General features: G+C 37.3%; 1 long non-coding RNA gene across 1 annotated transcript; it reads left to right on the top strand.

Annotated features, from left to right (window-relative positions):
- Positions 1 to 310: 310 nt before the first annotated feature.
- Positions 311 to 721, top strand: LOC131257456 (uncharacterized). The gene is made up of 3 exons (XR_009177417.1): positions 311 to 355; positions 438 to 530; positions 613 to 721. It is a non-coding gene; the product is annotated as an uncharacterized LOC131257456 (long non-coding RNA).
- The last annotated feature ends 4091 nt before the right edge of the window (positions 722 to 4812 follow it).

Below are 4812 nucleotides of genomic sequence, written 5' to 3'. Positions count from 1 at the left end.
GTGACAGATGATGTGCGGTAGCTCATCCGTCAGCACCTTCAGGTAAATTTTAGTAAATTAAAATTTATTTTATAACAAGTCATTTACGGTTAAGTTATTTTCTTAATAAGTTTATTGCCTTAATCTTTTATTTACGAAACTGCAAGATAAATTTGACTTGGATTTGAGTGTTTCGCACATCTCTCATGCCATCGACGACATGATGAAGGAGCAGTTCAAGGATTATTGCAGTAAGTTACATCGGCAGTACAAGCGGTGCGTGAGTCACGAGGAGGCCGTACAATACGCACCGTTGCACGTGACTGATGAGGACTGGCGGATACTCTGCGATAGGTTTTCGTCTGATTCTTTTCAGGTAATATTTACATATTTATGATATCTTAACGTAATAATTAAATTCGTAATTAATAACAATGTATTATGAATAATGTGTTCAGAAGAGGAGCAAAATAAATTTTGACAACGGAGGAAAGTTAGAAGTGAACCACGTAGCTAGTTCAAAGTCATTTATATGACTTCGTCACGACATGGTAAGAAAGTACCAGTAATTATTACATTTATATATTCTTTCCATACATTTATATTAACTCTATTGTCCTTTCGATTGCATAGAGAGATTCCGTCACTAGCCAGGAGCCCGGACCAGTAGACTTTTACAAAGGGACTCACTTTCGACAGGCGACGGGATCTTGGGTACATCCTAGAGCTAGCGAGATTTGGGTAAAAATCCTTACATTGTAAAATTTAATTGCATTAAATTATAATAACGCCATTTATTATGAAAATTTATATGTTTTCATTACAGGAAGAGATGGACACCTTACGCAATCAGCTCACTCCCGATGGTAAGTGAGCCAGAGATCCTGAGTCAGGTGCTCAGCACCCGTTCTGGATATGTGCGTGGGTTTGGCCATGGTTTCAAGCTCATGGCACCTGCTAGAGCTGCCTCCAGCCAATCTATCGTCATTGGCAACAGCGCCGTACGCCGAGCTGATACCGCAGAGAGAGGTTCAGCAGCTACGGGTTGTCATCGATGATATCAAATATCAGCTGGATAGGTAGAGGGAGGAGCAGGAGAGGAAGATGATGGATCAGTTGGCGAGGCAGAGGGAGGAGCAGGAGAGGAGGATGGAGGATCAACTGACGAGACAAAAGAGGATGGAGGAGGAGCTAGTGAGGTAGAGGGAGGAGCAGGAGAGGAGGATGGAGGATCAGCTAGCGAGGTAGAGGGAGGAGCAGGAAAGGAGGATGGAGGAGATGCGGGTGGAGCATAAGCGACGGATGATGGAGATGTTTCAGGTTTTCGCTGCACGCTTACCCACCGATGCCCCACCACCTCCGCCTTCATCTTTGTGATTTTTTGTATATTTGTTTATGATATTAAGTTTATATGTATTTATGTGTAAATGAATGTAAAGCGGATAAGATTGTTTGTGTTTGGATTAATGTAGTTTATGTTTGGGTTTGGGTTTAGATAGATGTGAATGTGAATATGATGAAATATATTATATAACAGGTGTATATCAGGATGAATATGATGAAATATATTGTTAACAGGTGTATATCAGGAATTTTGTGGGGAATTTTGAGCTGCATATATAAAAGAAAAAGAGACTTTCAGCGACGAAAATTTTCGTAGCTAAAAGTTTAGTAAATATTTTTTAGCGACAAAAATTTTCGAAGCCAAAAGTTTTATTATTTATATTTAGCAGCGAAAATTTCCGCTGCTAAAAGTCTTGTAAAGTTTTTTAGCGACGACAATTTTCGTAGCTAAAAGTGGAACAAATTTTTTGGCAACGAATATTTTCGCTATTAAAAGCTGTGTAAAGTTTTTTCATCGCTAAAAGTGGAACGAATTTTTTGGCAGTGAAAAATTTCGCTACTAAAAGTTTTGGAAAATTTTTTTAGCAACGAAAATGTTCATCGCCAAAAGTGGAACGATTGTTTTGGCAGCGAAAATTTTCGCTGCTAAAAGTTTTGAACAGTTTTTTAGCGACAAAAATTTTCATCGCTAAAAGTGGAACGATTTTTTTAGCAGCAAAAATTTTCACTGCTGAAAGTCTTGTATAGTTTTTTTAGCGACGAAAATTTTCGTCGCTAAAAGTGGAACGATTTTTTTAGCAGCAAAAATTTTCACTGCTGAAAGTCTTGTATAGTTTTTTTAGCGACGAAAATTTCGTCGCTAAAAGTGGAATGATTTTTTAAAAAAAATTTCACTGCTGAAAGTCTTATATAGTTTTTTTAGCGACAGAAATTTTTGTCGCTAAAAGTAGAACAATTTTTTTAGCAGCGAAAATTTTCGCTGCTGAAAGTCTTGTACAGTTTTTTTAGCGATTAAAATTTTCATCTCTAAAAAGCTTGCATTTAGCGACGATTCAAAATTTTCACCGATAAAACCCTTCTACATCGGTCTTTTTTACCCACGAAAATTTGACTTTTAGCGACAAAAATTTTCGTCGCTAAAAGTAGGATTTCTTGTAATGTCTCCAACAGAGACAGTGATGGAAGGAGGTTCTACGATAGGAGAATGGCTGGAAGCAAAGAAGCTATGGGTTCTTTCATAATGACATGGACCACCAAAATCGAGCATAGGCAGTCAATCTATTGTAGCCAACAATGGTTCCAAGTTGTAGGTTTTAGGCAATCCTTGCCAATTTTTCGTTCATGTACCAACTTTCTTCCAGTATATTTCGCCAGAATAGGGTCTACCTCAATAGGAGAAGAAACAGGTGCGGCATGTTGAGACCCACCATGTGATGTTTGTCTGGTACTTCGCTAGCGTGTTGGGGTCCCTTGATTTGAAGCCTTTGCCCTGTCTTTAGGTGCAAGGATTTTATGTCTGAAGGATCTTGAGGATTCCCCAGTAACAGGAGTTTTTCCTTTGTCCTTGCCCATTGAACGTTCACAGTTTAGAATGAGGTGACGGAGAGTGAGATCTGATAGAAGATTGAAGGAATGATCTTTTAGACAGAACTTCTCACTAAAAACAAGAAATACCCAATGACACAAGATGCAATCTTAAGAAATTAATAGAATAGACAAGGAATTACCAGATTTGGGTGATCTTGGAAGGTGCACAGATGAAGAAACATGCAGAACAGCCAAGGAAGACTTGCAACAGAGAGAGAAACGAGCTTTGAGTGAAGAAATGAAATTTTCCCGCTCGTCCGCCTTTTATCGGGCGATAACCTTCGATATCATCGAACTTTCTTTCGATGATATTGGTATACCCCAATCGATGTTATCAATGATGAGTTTGAGGGCAGACCAATCGACCCAATGTTTTAGATTCTTGAGAGGTCATTGATGGGATCGATTCTGTTTAGATGATATCGACAACTCGTTCGATTCAATGATTCACGTATTGAGAAGAAGAATGGGACATGTTATCTCCAGTTTTTTATAATCTTCCATATATGTATATCTTTAAATATTTTCATGTCAGCTTTAGTGTACGATCAAAATCTTTACAAAAAGTTGTAATCGTCAAACTTATAAACATCAATAATGTTTATGCACAAAATGAAGTTCCTAAGTTATAGAAACCATTGATATATCATGATAATAAAAAAAAATGCATCATTTTCATGTATTCATCCAGACTTAGATGCTATAGCCTGGACATGTTTTCTATGCGCAATTGTTACTAAGCATATGGATCAACCTTTCCATTGCCTTTGATGACATAATAGTAGTCACTGGTGCGAAGACCCTCCATAACAGATTTTCCTGATCAGTCCAGGATCTTGCACTTTAGTTTGTGAAAGGTAACCACATGTTTGTTGTCACATATCTGAGAGATGCTTAAAAGATTGTGAGTCAGTCCTTTTATGTAAAAAGCATTTTCATTTTTGAGCATCTCCATTCCTTCTATGGTTCCACACCCTACTACCTCAGCAGTGCTTCCATCACCATAAGTGACTATCCCATCATCAAGATCTGAGTAATTTGAGAGAAGTGATTTGTCACCTATGACATGTCTTGAGCACCCGCTGTGTAGGTACTATTTAGTACTATTGCTTATTGAATGATTTGAGTGAGTAACAAGACAAATTTTCTTTTCTTTCACTACCCATGTTGTGACAGGTTTTCTTGCGGATTTGTCAAAAACAAGTCTAGGTACATTAGGTAACTGAATCAGTTTTCCTTGTTTCATTAGATCATTTGTTTTCTGATTCAGGTTAGCCACTTCATTCAATAGCTCTTCCATTCTTTTGGTTATTCTGGGTGGAGATGGATGTGTTGTACCTTTGTCAATATTGTTTAGTGGACTCTTGGCATTTTGTACTGTTTTTTCCGGTCTGTCTGTATTTGCCAATATGATTTTGACCAGAATTAGATTGAGTCCACCTAGGGGCAATACATTCAAATTTAGAATGACCTGAGTCTCCACACGAATGACAGTAACCTTTATTTTGCTTCCTGATGCGGTTAATTTCTCAACCATTTGTGTTGCATTTTTGGAACTTGGTTTGAATTTTTCATATCCTAATCCACTCTTGTCTTTTCTAGGTCTTCCCATCCCCAATAGTTTTTTTAATTTTTCACTACTCTGGGAGAATTTGTAATTTAGTTCAATCGACTTCTTAGATTGTTCTGCATCATACTTAAGTGTGTGGTTTTCATTCTCAAGATGCATATTTTCATCTTTCAATAGTTCAATTTGTTTAGTCAGTTTTAAGGATTCAGATTTGAGGGATAAATTAATTCTTTCTAGCCTATCATTTTCAGAGTGGTATTACTAAAGATCATTGATCAGGTGAGTATTGATTTCTAGAGTTTTATCTAGATCCATTTGTAGCAATTTATTCT

Source organism: Magnolia sinica, chromosome 10, assembly GCF_029962835.1.
Source record: "Magnolia sinica isolate HGM2019 chromosome 10, MsV1, whole genome shotgun sequence".
Taxonomy (NCBI): Eukaryota; Viridiplantae; Streptophyta; class Magnoliopsida; order Magnoliales; family Magnoliaceae; genus Magnolia; species Magnolia sinica.
This window is presented reverse-complemented; position numbering and strand designations above follow the sequence as displayed.